At 40.2% G+C, this 20,142-nt stretch overlaps 1 protein-coding gene and 1 long non-coding RNA gene across 29 annotated transcripts in view; both read left to right on the top strand.

The window, feature by feature from the left end:
- NKAIN2 (sodium/potassium transporting ATPase interacting 2) overlaps positions 1-20,142 on the top strand; it is a 1,025,455-nt gene that overhangs the window by 13,230 nt on the left and 992,083 nt on the right. Inside the window, exon 2 of one of the 28 annotated variants that reach the window (XM_084957933.1) lies at positions 5,417-5,555. The exons of 26 other annotated variants lie outside the window; for them this stretch is intronic. The gene's annotated coding sequence lies outside the window, so the exon portion shown is untranslated. Of the gene's footprint in view, positions 1-5,416; positions 5,556-20,142 lie in introns of those variants that run through there. One more of the 28 variants, XM_084957918.1, reaches the window with a different exon arrangement.
- LOC146406041 (uncharacterized) lies at positions 5,417-12,917 on the top strand. The gene is made up of 2 exons (XR_014804766.1): positions 5,417-8,990; positions 10,284-12,917. It is a non-coding gene; the product is annotated as an uncharacterized LOC146406041 (long non-coding RNA).

The raw sequence follows: 20,142 nt of genomic DNA, 5'->3' as shown, positions 1-20,142 counted from the left end.
TTAATTCAGATACTGTGAATTCAGGAACATTTGAAGACATGCATGTATATATATGCTATAATATATGGTTAAGATACATAAACATATAAGTGCACATATATGTGTATGTAATACAAAGTAGGAAAAGTCAAGAGTGGATTTGGGTAATGGAAACAAGTTGGACCTCTGTCAAAGATATTTAATGATAGGACAACTGAGAGTAACAGAGTGCAGATCCCTGCAGTAAGTATAGTACAGGATGGGTACGTACTGTAAGAGAAGTAAGAATGAAGTACTAAGGAGACTTGGGAGAGGCTACAAGTTTTCTCCTCATAGGCTCATCTCCCAAGGTAGGAAGGGCTGGTGTTGGACAGTTAAGGTTTCCATAGCTGGAGACTAGAGAAAAGAGAATCGCAGGAGGAAGAAAAGATAATAGCAAAATGGTGAGAATTAATGGGCAGGTGTGTGTGACAACAAAGAGTCTGACTGGCAAATAGTGGGAAAACGGGAGGTGAAGTAGGGCCAGGAAGGGGTTCAGGGTGTAGTTTGTAGTGAAAGGCCAGTAAATGAACAATCCCCCTCGTCCGGGCTCGGAAGAGGCGACACCCCAAATCACTCACAAGAAGCGGTCTTGATGCAAATAGCAAGAGGATTTTTATTCCAAGCGCGCTGGGGCTCACAGTCGTACACCACGCAGGGGTAGAGGACTGCGGCCCCGAGTGCGGAATCGGGACAGCTTTTATGGGGTTTACAACAAAGCCTGTGCGTCGCAAACCAGTCATTTTAAAATATTGAGATCCGTGGACCAATCATTTTAAAATAGCGACAGCCCGCGCTCCGTGGACCAATCAATTTAAAATAGCGAAAGCCCGCGCTCCGTGGACCAATCAATTTAAAATAGTGAAAGCCCGTGCTCCGTGGACCAATCAATTTAAAATAGCGAAAGCCCGCGCTCTGTGGACCAATCATTTTAAAATAGCTCCGGAGGTCCGCATCTGCGTAGGCTCCTGGGCAAAGTGACAGATTTAAGATAGGTCACTAGGGCTTTCAATGTGTAATCAATTCTTCTATGGCGCTAGTCAGTTTTACAGAATCCAGATAAGCGATTAGTCAACTCATTCCCTGTTATCTTACTTAGGCCAGGATAGCAGGCCCTAGAACAATAGGAAGTGTGACCTTCTACCTATTTACTGGCAGCGAGCAGGGTCTGGAATTCGGGGGCATTTAGAGCTTTTTATTAACTTCCTGGGTTCTGGGAGGGTTAGGTTGCATTTTCATCCTTTCAGTAGATGGACTTGAGTACGTTCTGAGGGCATGTCAACCTTATAGGATAGAGTTTGTGTCTCTCTAGATGTTAAGTACCAAGGTGAATGGCCCTATTCCTCATGGTAGATTAAGAAACAACATGATGTGTGAGTGAGACCTAGGTTTGGGGCAGGCCCTGAGGGGAATGTGAAGACAGTACAGCAATAAATTAAATTGATTGCTCAGTTCATTGAAGACCTGGGTAAAACTGGATGGCATGCGTTTGTAGGAGCACCAGTTATGTCTCCATCATGACCCACCTTTCTAAAGAATTGGAATGGAAAAGAGGAAAATGGAAATTTCTTTGTGAAGGTGTGTGAGAGCTTTAAGTGGTCTACGAGAATAAAATGTCTGACCAGCTGTAGGATTGAGGCGGAAGATTGATAAAAAAATGGGGAGGGGTAGTTAGGTTACTGGAAGCTCACTGCAAACATTTGCGAAAAGGGAGGTGGGAACAGCAGAAGGGAGATAATAAAAAAGACGGGGGTCAGGTGGTTGGTGGGAGAGACAACAAATACAGAACATTAGATCTTGGAGAGGAACACTGGCCCTTGATAGGCACCATATGGGGTGAAAGGTTTCGTTTTCTTGAAGGACGGGAGACAATGAGGACCAGCTGTTAGAGGAACCATCCTTCTGTACTTTGGCCTTATTAAAGATGATCAGAAATATAGGACTGAAAGGGAATACAGCTGGGAGGGAACAAGAATGTTATGGGGATGGTAGATATTTGTAATAATTTGGGGAGCGCTTGACTCCAGCAGGTGATTAGAATTAGAAAAGAAGGATGGTTAGGGAGGCTCTGGAGACAGCTGGGGTGAGGAGGATGAATTGGGAGAAATGGATATATTTGTTCAATGATTAATGTGAGCAGAGTGATTAAGGAAGGAAAAAAGGCTTCAGGCAAAGCACTTTCTAAACGTCAGCAATATTGCCGTTTTGGACCGGATGATTTTTTGTAGCGGGGATGCTGGTTGGTGCACTACAGGTTGTTTAGCAGCATCTCTGGCCTCTACACACTAGATGCCAGTAGCATATTCCCAGTTGTGACAACCAAAAACACCTGTAGGCCACGCCAAATTGCAAAAGAGCCCCCTTGTTGAGATCCACTGCGCTGAAAAGCAAAGTGCTAGAAAGAGCACTTAGAAATAACAGCAGATCTCCTTCTTAATAGATTTTGAGTTGTCCAGAGGACAGTGGAGGTGGTGGTGAAGGGAAGATGAGCCTGGAGCCCCGCTGCTGTGGACCCTTGAGCATCTTTCCCTGTGGAGCACACGGCCCTGGGTCTCGGCCATCCCCTTGATCTATGGAAATAGAATCTTTGGGGAAGCAACCTAGACATCTAGACATTTTGAAAACTCTCTAGATGATTTCATTGTGTTTCCAAGCAGGTAGTAAAGAAAGAGAGTGGGCCGGTAGATTAGCAGCCCTGAAGTGATGGGGAAGAGCCAGGAGGAAAGACAAAAGAGATTGGGAGGTAGGCTGAGACCTCCCTTAGGAAGGGGTGTGCCGAGTAAGCAATTGCGGGCATATCGACTAGAGAGGCAACATTGAATCTAGATTTATTTGAAAGCTGTTTTTTATGGTCAATTATGTGCTCAATCAGGCTTTTGCATTCTTGGCTGTTTTGCTCAGTTTAGTTTGAGCCAGGTGGATATTATGTAAACTCAGTGACTATCATCTTTCCTTTGGTGCCGGTGAAGACTGTTGATGAATATTTGATAATTTTAAATTGTCCTCTGCCAAATATTCTAGGGGCTGAAAATATGCACATAGTATACATGTCTTTGTGGAATTTCTTAATTGAGAAATACTTCAGATAAGGAATATGCATCAATTATGAGGCAGACATGTAATTGTTCACATGAAGGCTGAGATGTGTACGTTTTGGGTCAAATTATTCAAATTAATGAATTTTTAGTTCAAAAAGATTTGGATAAGAGTTAATAGTGTGCCTATAATTTTAAAAAGTAAACTTTCTTTTATGACTCTAAAGAAATGAGTGTGGAGTTCCCGTGTGGCTCAGTGGTTAACGAATCCGACTAGGATGTGGGTTTGATCCCTGGCCTTGCTCAGTGGGTTAAGGATCCTGTGTTGCCATGAGCTGTGGTGTGGGTCACAGACACGACTTGGATCCCGCATTGCTGTGGCTCTGGCATAGGCTGGAAGCAACAGCTCCGATTAGACCCCTAGCTTGGGAACCTCCATATGCTGCGAGAGCGGCCCTAGAAAAGGCAAAAAGACAAGAAAGAAAGAAAGAAAGGAGTAACTTTTGCTCGCTTTCATGGAAATACGCGCGCGCGCACACACACACACACACACACACACACACACACACACACACACACACACACGACAACTTAGGATCTTGCAATTAAAAATACTTACTTGGGAGTTCCCGTCGTGGCGCAGTGGTTAACGAATCCGACTAGGAACCATGAGGTTGCGGGTTCGGTCCCTGCCCTTGCTCGGTGGGTTAACGATCCGGCGTTGCCGTGAGCTGTGGTGTAGGTTGCAGACGCGGCTCGGATCCCGCGTTGCTGTGGCTCTGGCGTAGGCCGGTGGCTACAGCTCCGATTCAACCCCTAGCCTGGGAACCTCCATATGCCGCGGGAGCGGCCCAAGAAATAGCCACAACAACAACAAAAGACAAAAAGACAAAAAAGACAAAAAAAAAAAAAAATACTTACTTGTATTTATTAGATGATCCCCCAAACTCAAGAATATTCAACAAGCACTTTAATATTTAACATCCCGATTCACCAGAAGGCCCAGTTTTTGCTGAAGAAGTATAGTAGGACAGCAGAAATTAATTTTTTAAAAATTATCCTGTCTTAGACTACATACATTCTCTTTTTCTAGCTTGATTTCTTTTGGTAATTCAGTCTTTTTGGTGGACTCTAATTTGCATGCCTGGAGAAGGAGGTAAATGATAGACTTCTTGAAGGTCCTTTTAACTTGATGATTTTATGATTAAATCTTGCATTTAAATATTGTCTTTTTCTGAGAGATCCAGGTTGGAAGGTGCTTTTCTAGCTGCATATTTGAATAGATATCAATTAATATCTCATGCAATTTTTTTTATCACAATGCAGGGCAAAAAAATCAGTAATAGAGGCAAAAATACCACCCCCAAACCTCCAATTTTAATAAACTTAGAACCAGGTTCATATGGACGTTTTCTTATTTGCAGTTATGTGCAGTCTGTCTAAAGGTATACTTGGGTCCTCTGAAAGTTTAGGTGTGTAAAAGGGGTGTGTGTGGGTGGGTGTAGTGGGTGTAGCATAGGAGCAAGGGGGAAAATAAAAATGATTCTGTTCATAGGAATTGACTTGGGTGGTCTGGCTATATGTGAGAAGAGGGTTTTCTCAGAATACACTCTGCACGTCTTAGTGCATTGTTCTCGTGGATGTGGTAAATTTTCAGCAGGTCTTGTTAACTGGCTATCTATAGTGCTCAGGGTGAGCAGTGGAGCCCACACGAAACATCAGTGCAGAATGAAATAGAGACGGAGAATGGAGAAGCTTCCTGTATTCTGATGAAACCAGTGGAAGTTTAGGTAGGCCAGATTGCAATTATCCCCCACTGGAATTTGGCCAGGACACACATTAGTGCACGCTCCTCCCTGTCTAGCCTAATTAAAGGATTGTTGAGAACTAACAAAGTTGGCTGACTTGCAAAAGTCAGTGCTTGCTAAAATTTGTAAGTTATAAGTGCTTAACAGTATGACCTGATTTTTATGCTGGGGTCATCTTATTAATTAAAGTTTTCCAATCATCTAATTAGAAAATACAGTCTGAACTGAGTCTGGAGGATTCCCAGTCTTACTTGCTGATTTAAAGGAAAGTAGAGATAAGGAGCAGGTCTCAAAGCAATGCTATGGATGGCAAGATTCTGGACATGCCTTCAGACATACCCCAGACCAGAGGGGTAATTATTTAGGAAACACTTCCAGTAGTGATATTAAAGGAGTACCAGTGAGCTAGCTTTTAAACATGGAAATCTGTGCCAGCCCCCAAACTAACTCTTGGACTAGAATATGAGTGCATAATGGTAAGCTGGAAGGCAGGACCAACACGACCAATTGAAACTAAGCAATTTGCTCATTGACATTGTGCTTTATTTTTTCCAGCTTGGAAAGTACTTTGTCAAAATAGCAGAAAGAGAAGGAACAGTCTGATGAGATTTGAGATGATTACCTGACACTTAAAAACATCTTTGCTCAGGAAAAAAAAAAAAAAAGTAGATAACATTCTGAGTGCTTTCTAAAGGTAAGTTTCTGTACCCAAGATGTCACATTTAAGTCCTTAAAAGCCTGGAGTTTAGTTGTTGTCAGTGTCCTTATAGTCACACCACATTGACAACAGTGCCGTGTCCAAAATAAGTAAAAGCCTTTCTAAAACATTTATTAAGCATCTGTTATGTGTTGGTCACTGGACTAAGCAGAAGATAATAAAAGAAGGACGGAAAGGGTGTGTGGCCAGTACAAAGATACATGGGTCAGTGGATAGCCGGTGATTGAGTAACTAACCAGACTTTCTCCTTCTTCTGCTCAAGTAGCCAAAACTCAACTCAGTATTTCTCTACAGGCATTAAAAAATGAAGTACGGGTATAATACTTCGGTATTACCATAAGTACTCATACTTCTCTCTCTTCACTATGGAACAAAAAAAGGTAGAGGGGACCTTTTAATTCTCATTGGAAATGTAAAAGGAAGCTGCCTGCGTTCTAATTGTCTTGACCAATTCTCTAGATAACCTGTTGTAGATGCATCCTGCATTTATATGGCAGCAGTGTATGGTGTTGTGAGACACAGATGCTCCCTCAGCCTTTCCACACTGACCATCCATGTGCTTCCCAACTGAATAACTCATACCAGCATCTGGTTGGCTCTGCCCAAGCAGAATGTCTCCAGCATAGCTATTTTGTAGATGCTGAGTATGGATCACAGGTGACTGGAAATACATTTATTTATACATCTTGCAGTCAAATCGAAATTTTAAAACTTTGATACTTGCTTTGAAATTACTTGGGATATTGTTGCCAACTCTTTGCTACATAGCAGGACCCCCTCAGCAATTTTTGTTTTAAAGCCTATAAGAAGATGCAATCTAATGAAACATTCAAAGATTAAACTATTATACCCATTCTTCTGTAAGAGATTTTAAAATAATACATGTCTAATTAAAATTGTAGCTTTTGGTCTCAACCAAGAAGCAGTTAGCATGGATATATCACAAACCATAGAGGAAAAGAAATTCTAGCTATTTCAGAACGATTTGGCTTTGAAAACAAAGCAGCTGATGGTTTATATCAATAACGTTGCTCAGGATTCATTTGGGCCTTTGCTACTGTGTTTTTAATGAGTAATATTTCATGCAAGCCAATCACTATGTATCAAGAGTATCACTAGATCATTATGTAAATTGGCAATTTACAAGAGAATAAAGACCTCTGACCAGAAAGGGTAGAAGTGAGGCATTTATGTATCCAATGGATACATGTATTCTTAGATAAATATATATCTCCTCAGTTTTTCCTTTCGCTGAGAAATTGAAATAACCTTTAATGACACCCAGCTTCTTCATATTGTCCCTTATTTGTAGTTTGGAAGATGAGAGCAGCTGGTTAGGGCCAGGTGCTGATAGTGCTGATGTTGGTGTAAGATACTGCTCAGATGGATGGTGCAAAGGGAATCATTGTCCCTTGGTTTGATCATGCTGGCTCTAAAATTTGTTTTTTGATCTGCTATTTGACTTTGCATTATATCCAAAGAGTTGGACATCACAAAGCCCTGCAGCTGCATGATATATATACGCACACATACACTGTAACATGACCTCACACACCCAGCACTCACTATTAGCGGTCTTTGTAAATGGAAGATTCTGCTCTATAACAAAAGCTGGTTATTTGCCTTCATACTGTAAGAGAGGCCTATAGTTTGAACCCACTGTGGGTAGAGAGCTGGGGCAAGGGGTGGGGCCATGGGAGGATTAGGGAGACATTAGGTTAAAAAATACTCTTAGGAAGTTTCCTTGACTCCTGAATATGTGGATTATTTTGGTGATTTTAGAATCCGATTAAGATTTTTGATATTTTTCTTAAACCTAGTAGAAGTAAAGCTGTCTGAAAACCAGGGAAAATTCAAGCATAGAGTTAGTTGAATTTGAATTCTTTTTTCTGCCACCCTTTTTTAATATTGATTTTTTTTTAAGTGTGAATGCATATGATTGAAATTAAAATGACCCCTTAAAATAAATTAACTTTTTTAAAGTCTTATGTGGAATTAAGGACATTTCTTGGAAAGTATTATTTTGCCCCTGTTACTACATTTAATGAGTAATTTACCTATCCAGGCAAGTGATTTACACAAATGTTGTAGTTCTTTGCAGTGGGATAGCTGTGATGAAAATTGCTCCTAGGCGTCAGCTTATTTTTATGCCTCAGTTTTCTCCTGATCTCTTCTTTCTTCCTAACTGTGGCCATTTCTGAAGGCCTTGCACTCTCTTTTTCAAGTTTGGCCTTTAGAATTATATATTTTGGTGTAGAAAAATCAGTTTGTCAGTGAATATTGATAATATATGTACAGTGTGGTTTGTACAGAGCTGTTATAGAATATTTAACAAAGTTTTCCTCCATCCTCAAAAATCCCTGGCTGGGTCTGGAAATTAAACTTACAAAGGCAGATTAACAGGAGAAAAACATACCGATTTATTTAATATAACTTTTACATGACAGAGGAGCCTCCTTAGGGAAATGGAGCCTGGAACAGTTTGGCCTGCGTACAGTTGTGCTAGGTTTGGTGAAGAGCAGGCAGCTATGTAGAAATATGGCAGGGAAAGGAGTACGAGGTAAGTGTAGTGAAATAGGGGAAGCTTGTTAAGTCCTGTTTGTTAGGATTCTTCTGGGCATCTCTTTGTCTTCAGAGTTAAGGATGCTCCTTTCATCTAGTTATAGGGAGGGTGCCTTCTACATGAGGGTTTTATGACCTGTTTCAAGAGAGAAAGCTGATGAGAACTCAGAGTGACTTTGCTTCTGCTGCTTTTTCAAACTTATTCAGCTTTAAATATTCAGTATGCCAAGGTGCCGTGTTTTGAAGTAGCATGCCCTGAACCCCATCAAATTAAAAAAAAAGGAAGATAATGTTATGGCGTATTCCTGCCATCTGGTCAGCAATCCTGAAATGATTAGACTATGCTAGGGACTGTTCACTGATGTGGTAAGTCTAGTTGAGTGTTGAAACATGGGTAATATTTAGATGATTTAACATCAGTTAAAAAAGGGAGGCATGAGGCTGGGTTGGTCTGAGATAGGACTTTCCCATGTAGATTGAAATATTTATGTGGGTGTAGTGGGGAGTTATGAACAAATAGTTAGAATTAGTTAAGATTATGGATTTTTTGGGAGTTACCGTTGTGGCGCAGTGGTTAACAAATCTGACTAGGAACCATGAGGTTGCAGGTTCGATCCCTGGCCTTGCTCAGTGGGTTAAGGATCTGGTGTTGCCCTGAGCTGTGGTGTAGGTCACAGACGAGGCTCCTATCCCGCCTTGCTGTGGCTCTGGCATAGGCCAGCGGCTACAGCTCTGATTAGACCCCTAGTCTGGGAACCTCCATATGCTGCAGGAGCAGCCCAAGAAATGGCAAAAAGACAAACAAACAAACAAACAAACAAAAAAAGACTATGGATTTTGGGAATTTCCGTCATGGCTCAGTGGAAATGAACCCAACTAGGATCTACGAGGATAAGGGTTTTATCCCTGCTCTCACTCAGTGGGTTAAGGATCTGGTGTTGCCATGAGCTGTAGTGTAGGTCACAGACATGGCTTGGATCCCGTGTAGCTGTGGCCGTGGCATAGGCCGGCAGCTGTGGCTCCAATTCGACCCCTAGCCTGGGAACTTCTTAGGGATATGCCATGGGTATGGCCCTAAAAAACAAAAACAAAAAAGAAGATTATGGATTTTGGAGTTTAATATGGCTTTTAAGAGTTTAGCTGCTGGAATCAGATTCTCAAATGCTGACTCCAATTTGTGTCAACTTGCAAAAATTCCTTAATCTTTCTCTGCCTCACTTTCTTAATCTATACAAGGAGGATGAAAGTAGTATTTATTTCATAAAGCTTTTGGAAGAATTAAAATAATTAATACATGTAAAATGGTTATAACAGTCACTGGCACCTGGTAAACTCAATAAACATAACATTTTTCATTAGGTAGATTTTTGAAAGCTGACAAAGGGCGTTCCTGTCGTGGCGCAGTGGTTAACGAATCTGACTAGGAACCATGGTGGTTAACGAATCTGACTAGGCACCATGAGATGGCGGGTTCGATCCCTGGCCTTGCTCAGTGGTTAAGGATCCGGCATTGCCGTGAGCTGTGGTGTGGGTCACAGACGTGCCTCAGATCCTACGTTGCTGTGGCTCTGGCGTAGGCCAGCGGCTACAGCTCCAATTAGACCCCTAGCCTGGGAACCTCCATATGCTACAAGAGCAGCTCAAGAAATGACAAAAAAAAAAAGAAAAAAAAAAAAAAAAGAGGCAAAGAAAGCTGATGAAGGAGTTTACATTTTATGAGAAAGTTTACAGCCAAAAATTAGTTTCTCTCATATAGTGACATGTTCAAAGTAACATTTATGAAAAAATAGAACATATAGGACCAGTTCACATGGAGGAAAGTTCTATTCAGGGACACCACCTGTTGAGCTGTAGTAGGACATATCTTGTTTTAAGATAATGAGAGCCAAGGATAATAGCTATGACAAAAATGAGAATAATAAATTTTTAAAAAAAACCTTGTATTTCCTTCCTTCTTCCTTCCTTCCTTCCTTCCTTCCTTTCCTTTCCTTTCTTTCCTTTCTTTTCTTTCTTCTTTTTAGGGCCACACCTGCAGCATATGGAGGTTCCCAGGCTAGGGGTTGAATATGAGTTACAGCTACCAGCCTACACCACAGCCACAGCAACATGGGATCCAGGCTGCATCTGCCACCTACACCACAGCTCATGGCAACGCCAGATCCTTAACCCTCTGAGCAAGGGCAGGGATTGAACGTGCATCTTCGTGGATACTAGTTGGGTTCACTACCACTGAGCCATGATGAGAACTCCCAAAAACCCTTGAATTTTCTTTACAACACTTGTTTGACATAACAGTTAGTGCCTTTGTTGATACAGTATCTCCAGTTCATGAAAAAATGGAAACTTGGTGCTGGCTTTCATCATGTGGTGAGAGTAGAAAGAGAAGGTACACAGCTGATAATGGAGGGTCTTTGGAGGAGTAATTGTTGAGATGGAATGACAGACAGGTTAGTTGGATAGAGTAGCTGAGAGGGTGCTGGGTCAAAGTTCTCAAAGAAGGAGGGGAAGGAGTGACTATGTTGGGAAGCAATCAAGTTGGGAGAGAAAACCAGTTCAGTGAGAGTGAATAGGAACTTGTTTTGAATTCTTTAGCACTTGAAGTGACAGTAGTAAAGTGATATAAATGTCCCAAGGCAATGGCAGAATTTATTTTGAGGTCAGGCATAGCAGTTCAGACTTGGATCTTTTCTGGTTAGTGGGAAGCAAGAAGAGGGCTGGCAACTGTGCTTTCAGAAATGCCACTCATGTGGTTTAAAAAGGAAAGGTAATTGTTGGAGAAAAAAGAAAAGAAGTACTTGGAGCAGCTGAAGGAGGACCGGGTAGGATGACACAAGAGTGGGGAGAAGGAGCACCCAGAGGATAACACCCTGAAGAGAAAGTCAGGGTGAGGGAGGGCTGGGCAAGCATTTGGATTTGAAACTCAGGGGATTTTTGATAAAGCAGTTTTATTAGAATGGGGAAAATCAGTGTGAGAAATGCAAGACGAAATACGTAGTTAGGAAAAGAAGGCAAACTGTACAGACCATTCTTTAAGAACTTAAAAAATACTGAACCACTTCACACCAGTCAGAATGGCCATCATTAATAAGTCCACAAACAACAAATGCTGGAGAAGGTGTGGAGAAAAGGAAACCCCCCTGTACTGTTGGCGGGAATGTAGATTGGTACAACCACTATGGAAAACAGTATGGAGGTACCTCAGAAAACTAAATATAGAACTACCATATGACCCAGCAATCCCACTTTTGGGCATATATCCAGACAAAACTTTCCTTGAAAAAGACACATGTACCCGCAATGTTCATTGAAGCTCTATTCACAATAGCCAAGACATGGAAACACCCTAAATGTTCATGGACAAATGAATGGATTAAGAAGATGTGGTATATCTACACAATGGAACACTACTCAGCCATAACAAGGAAACAAAATAATGCCATTTGCAGCAACATGGATGGAACTAGAGACTCTCATACTAAGTGAAGTCAGAAAGACAAAGACAAATATGGTATCACTTATATTTGGAATCTAATATATGGCACAAATGAACCTTTCCACAGAAAAGAAACTCATGGACATGGAGAACAGACTTGTGGTTGCCAAGGGGGAGGAGGAGGGACTGGGATGGACTGGGAATTTGGGGTTAATAGATGCAATCTATTGCCTTTGGAATGGATGAGCAATGAGATCCTGCAGTAGAGCACTGGGAACTATATCTAGTTACTTATGATGGAGCATGATAATGTGAGAAAAAAAAATGTATACATGTATGTGTGACTGGCTTACTTTGCTGTACAGTAAAAATTGACCGAACACTGTAAACCAGGTATAATGGAAAAAATAAAAATCATTATTTAAAAAAATACTGAACTGGGAGGTAGGACCCTTTGGGCTTAGTTCTGAATTTGCCCTTAACTGCAAGGCCTTTGACAGTTTGTCTGTTACTGATAAAGTTAATCTGCACGTAACTGAAAGTACTTATTTTTACATTTAGGAAGCACTTTTGACTTTTGATAATTTTAATGTCTATAGTAATATGACACATAATTGGGCTCCTAAAAAGTAGTGAAAGAGGCCCCTGTACATCCAGGCAGACCCGTCTCACAAACTCCATGCATAAAAGCCCATGCACCATACAAATAAGAAATTGAAACTGATGGATGTACATGAACTTGATTATTTTCTGGTATTATAAACCATAGCAGATCATTTGAAGAGGCAAGGTGAAGAGAAGAGAGAGCTTTATGGTAGGTACCTGATGGCAATAAACTATATATATTACCTAATAAAATCTAAAAGGGGCAAAAGATAAGTCTAGCTAATATAGGAATTTAAAAGTGTAGCAGTTTGGGGACCTTTAGAGGGAAGGGTCCCATTAGCTCTTATTCACTGGCCTTGCATTTCATTATTATAGGAGCTTAAAGTAACTGACAGTTTAAAACTTTACAGTCCCACAACCCAGTTAGCAAGTGAAAGGTTTGAGTTTCAGGACTAGATTTCCTGATTTGGAGTCAGAACAGCAGGCTGGCTGCCTTTCTTCTTCTCTGCGTGAATGAAAAGTTGAATTCAGTGAGCTCTGTTTCAGAAAGTAAGGAAGTACATGATATGCTACTTGAGAGATATCCAGTCTAAGACTAAACAAAGAGGATTATTAAAGAGATAATGGATTATTTGGAAATAGCAATTGAAATCAGAAATGTTTTAGCTCAGAATAGATTATCGACACTAGTTAATTGATATGGTTTATCTAGAATAGTGTTTTCAAAAAAAATAAAATAGTGTTTTCAAAGTATACTAATATATTGCCACCCATTTTAAACACAGAAGTATCAGTGTAATATCCTAATCCTGAAAGAATGCTGTGGCACCTAGCCCCAAATTTGCCACGTATTGCATATCAGTCTCTTAATGTGACCACGGATTATTCTTTTTCTCAGATACTACTAAAGGTTTCATTAGGATATTCAGGATGGGTTAAAATGGGCATATTCAACTGCCCAAATCAAAATTCAGCTTGAAATTTTGCTTTGAAAAGCACTTGCACTGATTCTCTTGTATAATTCGGTAACTTTGGTTGTACCCAAACACCTTATCTGCCATCTATTAAAATCTCCCACTGTGTGTGTTTAAAGATTTCCATTGCTTTAAAAAACAATGATAAAAACCCTTATGCCACATTTGGAATGATATGTGTTTTCAAACAGCAGCCCATCTCATTTCAAGAGATGGAGTAAGTATCATTAAAATGGTAACTCAAATCAGTCAAAGCACTTTTGTGGAAGATTTAGATTAAAAGTGATTAAGAACCGCTGTGGTTTGCTGATAGATGCTATTTTGTATTACATTAATTGCCCCCATTTAAAAATAAATGACTGCTTTTAGTGCTTTAAAAGAACATTCAGTATCCCCTGAAATGCATGGATTTAGTGGGGTGATCCCATTATATGGTGTCATTGGCCTGCAAAGAATGCTGCTGATCGAAGACATCTCAGCAAGGCCATTCTCTCAGCATCAACAGACCCGTGACAGAGACTGCAGGGGAAAGAGAGACATGTCAGCTTTTGCCTCCAAAAGGGCCAAGAGAAATTTGAAGCGCAGAAATGTAACTAGCTGAAAATCCTCAAAATGCTGTTTTGAACAGAACGGGTTGAGTGTCTGGTTTTGAAAAGTGTTAATAATCTTGGCAAGAGATCAGGCAAATTGAACAAGTGGATTTCCTGTCCCAGATGTCTGCTGTGCCCCAGAACAACTCTGGAATAGCTTTGCAGCTTTTCTTCATTTGCTTAATTTAGGCTGCTTCTGGGACATTTCTTATGTACGTTAAAAAACAACAGCAACAGCAACAACAACATGATTCAACTACCTGATTTTGTTTTTAATGAAATTACTGTCAGCCAATCAGAATTATCAGATTGCCCAGGAGATTAAACACCTGTAATTATTACTTTACACATCAGGTCTTTTTAACAAATCCAAGTTAGAGGAATGTGGAATGTGTGAAATTATTGACTTATGTATACTTTTAACAGAGGTATCGTTTGCATTTGAGCATTTTTTATGAGATAGCGTTATGAAACTGGAACTATTTAAAATGTTTTTCCAAGATATTTCATATTTTGAAACGGCGAAGATTAAATCTAAATGAGGAGATGAGGATAAAGGAAGATAACTTTAAAAAAAAGCTTCATTATTGTCTATTAAAATTATCTGGACCATAGGATTAATCATTCAGAACATCTCAGGATAGCACCCTCATGCATTATAAACTGCAAAGGCATATTGGAATTGTTACTAGAAATGAAGTTTAAAAAAGAAAGAAAAGAATGAATTGCTCACCATTTAAAAGATATACTTTAAACTATTGATTGGCAACACAAAGTTACTTAATTCATTCCATATGTATCATCTTTAAACTATGGAGGAAATTTCTGACAGTACACCTCTGAGGCAAAAGACTGTGGCACCCGGGGCTCACCCTCACCACAAACAGGCTGGTGTATACCTGAAGACTCCTGTTTGTTGTTATTGCTGACGAAAGAGCAAATGTTTGTTCTGCAGTTGTAAATTCTGTGGTCTTTCTGGCAGGTCCGGGGAGAAGTGTGGGGTACAGAACTGGTAATCTGAAGGATGAGCTGGGCACATTCCATCAGAAGTCTTTGGGGCCTGGCAGTCAGGTCAATATATTCCAAGGATCCCTTCATCAGCCTTATTGAACATATATTGATTCGTCAGCAGTGTGCTTGGTAATTTGCAAGATATGGAGACATCTAAGACAAGGCAACATCCCTGAAGAAGCTAAAAATTCACTTAATTCAAAGGTAAATCATCTGTAGGTAACTGGGAAGGTCATGGAATAAACCTCCAGACCTCCAGCCCTGTAAGCAGGTGCAGGTGCAGTGACCTCTATGTGTCCAACACCTCATCTGGACACATCTGGACATCTCATATGAATTTTATATATTATATATATATATATATTTTTGATGTACCCATGGCATATGGAAGTTCCTGGGCAAGGGATCAAATCTGTACTGCAGCTGTGAGCTATGACACAGCTGTAGCAATGCAGGATCCTTCACCCATTACACCACAGCAGGAACTCCCCCATCTGAACTATTTAATGTGAACTTTAGGAAAAAATGTTACAGGGTAGGTGTTAACTTCAATAACATGTCAACTTTGAGTCAGTCATTTATTCTTTATTTTTTAAAAAACCTACTTAGAAAGCAATTCAACTTTTTTTGCATTTGTGAAGGTATAGAGGGGTGAAGAGGCTTCATGATCTTGTTCCTTCATTATTTTCTTAGTAAACCACATATAGCTACTGAAATTGATTATAATGATGGAGATTAATTTAACAGAAGATTAAAACATTCCCATAGCAGCCTTATGGCACATCTTGCTGCAACCAAGATGAGGTGCAAGGTCATTCATTGCACTGGGCTGATGCAGTGCGAGAAGAAGCCTGGAAGAGGGATGTTTCCTCTTCAATTTGATGCTTGATAGGCAGCTCTCGCCCCTAGGTTAGAGGTTTGAATTTAGAAGCAATTAAAATATAATCTCCACTTTCAAGCTACAAATATTATTGAATTTATAACTCGTGGGTCTTTTTCTGAGCATGTTGTGGAACCTCTTCAAAGTGCTATTTTACTCATGACTGTTTGCACCAGGAAGCTACAATCATACGAAAAGGTAAAGTTCTAAGTACTTTATTATCATTTAATTTAAGTCATTTCCCCCCTTTCTTTCTTTTCTTTTTTTTTCTTTTTTTTTTTTTTTTTGTCTTTTTAGGGCTGTGCCCACGGCACATGGAGGTTCCCAGGCGAGAGGTTGAATTGGAGCTGTAGCTGCCGGCCTACACCACAGCCACAGCAATGCCAGATCTGAGCTGTGTCTACGACCTACACCGCAGCTCATGGCAGTGCTGGATCCTTAACCCACTGAGTGAGGCCAGGGAGCAAACCTACATTCCCATGGTTCCTAGTCAGATTCGTTTCCGCTGAGCCATGATGGGAACTCCTTCCCCCTTTATTTCAAAATTAAATACATTCAAATCAATGAAGTGATACTGTCATAATGGAAAATAATCTTGTCAACATGTAGTGTGTTCTGTTTCGTGATGGAGATTTTATTAGGGAGATTTCTGAGAAATATCGAAAAATGTGTGTGAGGATGACTAACTGTTCAGACTATTAAATCAAAATGACCTTTCATTGGACAAAAGGCTTTTGTCAAAAAAGGCAAATGATTGCACCAAGGTTCTCACTTTTACTTCAGTTGACTTTTAAATTACCAGTAGAAGTGCATTTTGAAATCCTTCTTTTGTTGCCCAAAAGGAAAGGCTGTATTTAATCTTCTGCGATGTTTAACATTAAACTAAAAATGTGATGGGCCAGATGCAGCAATAGGGTAAGGATGAGGAGATAATTGTGCTAGGATCTTATGATGTATAATGGCATAAATTGAAAAATAAACCTTGCAGTCCCTCTTTATTTTTTATTTAGGACAGCCCACTTCCTTCTGTAAGAAATGCTGCTGACAACCAGGGCAGCCACCCTCCTATCCTAAGTAACTTTTGGAACCTTTCTCTTGTACCTATAAATGTGAAAAGAATCTAAAAGGCAGATGCAACCAATGGTCCATAAATATGAGTTTTAGAGAAATATGGCAAAACTTTTAAGCTTTAGAAATAATTTAAAATCAAATCAAGAGATTTGAATAGGGGAATAAAGTTTCTTTATTTAAATCATTTACTTTCTGAACTTTGCCACAGAACTCTAAGCTAGGGATTTGTAGAAATTTTTATATCCCTGCAATTGTCTTTACTGTTAAAACAAAAAGCAGCTTGCTTTGCAGGCCACACCCTCACCCCGGTTCACTTTAATTGTTTATGTTAGCACTTACATAAATATGCTTGACTTATTTCAGTAAGTTCTTCAAACAGTTTTCCATTCTTTGAAGTAACTCTTGATTATTTTTGTATCCCATATCTTCTAAGTTTCTCATCCCTCATCTTACTCTCCCATTAAACTTCCAGGAAAAGTAATGGAATTATTATTTGTCTCTCTTCACCGTTCCTGAGCATTTGTCCCTCACTGAGAAACATCATTATTCTCTTGAGCAATAAAATAAACAGCTTAAATGTAAACCCTTGTGTACTAGGGTTTCTTAGTACTGTTTTAATTCAGTTACAGAAGAACTTCACAAGTGTGTTCAGGAGTTCCCGTTGTGGCTCAGTGGGTTAAGAACCCGATTAGTATCCATGAGGATGCAGGTTTGATCCCTGGCCTCACTCAGTGGGTTAAGGATCTGGTGTTGTCATGAGCTGTGGTGCAGGCTGCACATGCAATATGGATCTGGTGTTGATGTGGCTGGGGTGTAGGCCAGCAGCTGCAGCCCTGATTTGACCCCTAGCCTAGGAACTTCCATATGTCACAGGTGTGGCCCCCAAAAGAAAAAAAAGTGTTCTCACACTCTGACACTTGTAGAATTAGGAAATCAGTAGGAAAGAGGATATTATGGAGCTGTTTCCCTATCACTTTCAAAAGGAGCATGATGATATCAGTATGCTATAAGGTCTGGGTGATATCAAAATATTACCCTCTTTACAAGCTAAGTTACCCTCTTACCGTTTTATGGATGCTATTGGAGGACATGAGACTTCTAAGTCGGAGACAGGAATTCATTATTCATAGCACTGCAAGTGGCATGAGCTTCATTATGTCAATTAGAGCCTCTTGTGTCTGAGTCCCAAAGAAGGGACAGAGGGAGAGAAGACTCCAGGGACCTGGTTGGATGCTGCTCATGAAATATGTTTGCATCACAACTGAGTGGCACTAAACTCCATTTACCAGGCTCCCTTTCAGGTGGGAGGGGACTGTGTGACTGGGTCTGGCCAGTGGATTGTAAGGAGAAGTAATGTGATTTCTTGCCAAAGCAGGGGTTGTAGTTTAAAAAAGACAAAACAAAAAACAGCGTATTTTGAAATGAAGATGATGCAAAAGAGAGAGTCTTGAGGAAGAAATTGTGAGAACCTCTGTTTCTAATTACTTTAATTTCTTTTTAAAGGAAATGTGTACATTATTATTAGCATGGTAAATATGAATATAAATAAGCCCATTTACATCTATGAGATATGAAGTCAGGTAGTTTGAACAGACAGATATGTGTACTAAAAAACACTTTGGAGACAACTGATCCAAAAGATGATTTTTTTTTAAGTAGACAAATTTTTTAAGTGTCTACTGTGTGCTTAATACTGATCTAGGTGTTATAGTTACTTCAATGAATAGAACAAGATTGCTGAGTCTCCTGGTGGTGGAACTGACATTCTAATGTAAGCTAGGGAATGAACAATGTAAAGAAGATAGACATAAACATAATAGGAATATAAAGTATATAATATGTTAGAAAGAGAAAGGAAAGCAAGGTGAAATTTGCTGTGTGTGCCATTTTATGAAGAGTTATCACTATGCAAAATTATTTGCCTTCCCTGGTCTAGCATGGTCTCTAACCTAGCAATTCAATGTTTAATTCTTTATGTGTAGTGTGAAATTTTATTTTTCATTTGATTTTGCTTTATGTTTTCTGTGGAATGTCACTCTCTCATGCATGATTTGTTTTTCATATCTTTTTCTTTTTTCCTTTTTTTTTTTTTTTTTTTTGCTGTGGCTGTGGTGTAGGCCGGTGGCTACAGCGCTGATCAGACCCCTAGGCTTCGAACTTCCATATGACGCGGGTATGGCCCTAAAAAGACAAAAAAGGCAAAATAAATAAATTAATTAAAAAAATAAAAATCACTGATTAAGTTTAATCAAGATGCATAAAGTGGGCTCAAAAATTGTGTTGGCGTGGTTCTGTAGAAGCTCCAGTGACACTGTGTTGCTGACTGAAGAATATGCATATAGGTAATTTATACAGGACAGTAATACTCAAATAGCAAAGAATTCAAGGTAACAGTAATTTATAGGAAAATATGTAGCACTCTGGAAGAGTTTTCCCATGGAAATAAAATATAGGGGTACTGGTTTGCAACCTTGGGGGTTCCCAGCTGAAATCCAAGTCTGGCCTCTGTACATGGAGGGCAAGGAGAGACCAGAGAAAGAGACAGATCACTCCAGATTTGTAGGTGGCAGGGTTAGTAAGCAAGGGAACTTATGTACAAGGCTTCTCTTGGGTGGCCTCAAGGTTTACTCCAGAGTACATCTCTACATCCACCCCCAGAATCTTAAAAGTTTATATAGTGGCATTAATGAGTTCAGTCAAAGGTACATCCAGATGACCTCAACAACATGTACCTCTGTCAAGGCTGCTAGTGGGGGAATGGTGAGAAGAACATACATTCTAAGGATAGGGGAGCAGGTAAGGAATCTGTGATGGCCCTGGTCCATCTTGTAGGTTCACTTGCCATCACATATGCTTGGTGACCTCTGCAATGGCAGTTATAGTTAAATAGCTCATAAAACCTACTTAAAAAAATCACAGACAAGAAACAAAGCCCTGATCTCATTATTCTCTGCCCTTCTGCTTAAGACCAGATTGTGTCTCATCACCTGTGATAAAGTCCCAGATCCTTAATGTAGACCCTAAGGGGTTCCTGAATGATCTGATCCCTACTTAGCTTTTGGAGCTCTTTACCCCTTGCCACACTGTCACTCTTGCATGTTCTAAAATGTCTCAAGCTTCTTGCCATCAGGAGTTTCATGCAGAACCCAGGCCAGAAATGGTCTGCCACCTACTCTCACTGCAGCCAGCTTAGTTCTTACTAAGCCTTTAGGCCTCTGCTTAAAAAATCCTCCATGAGGAGTTCCCGTCGTGGCTCAGTGGTTAACAAATCCGACTAGGAACCATGAGGTTGTGGGTTCAATCCCTGGCCTTGCTCAGTGGGTTAAGGATCTGGCGTTTTCATGAGCTGTGGTGTAGGTTGCAGACGTGGCTCCGATCTGGCATTGCTGTGGCTGTGGTGTAGGCCAGAGGCTACAGCTCTGATTAGACCCCTAGC

Source organism: Sus scrofa, chromosome 1 (assembly GCF_054392235.1).
Source record: "Sus scrofa isolate SSC_HxYL_T2T_F1_AM1 chromosome 1, Sscrofa_HxYL_maternal_Yorkshire_Landrace_v2.0, whole genome shotgun sequence".
Classification (NCBI taxonomy): domain Eukaryota; kingdom Metazoa; phylum Chordata; class Mammalia; order Artiodactyla; family Suidae; genus Sus; species Sus scrofa.
This window is presented reverse-complemented; position numbering and strand designations above follow the sequence as displayed.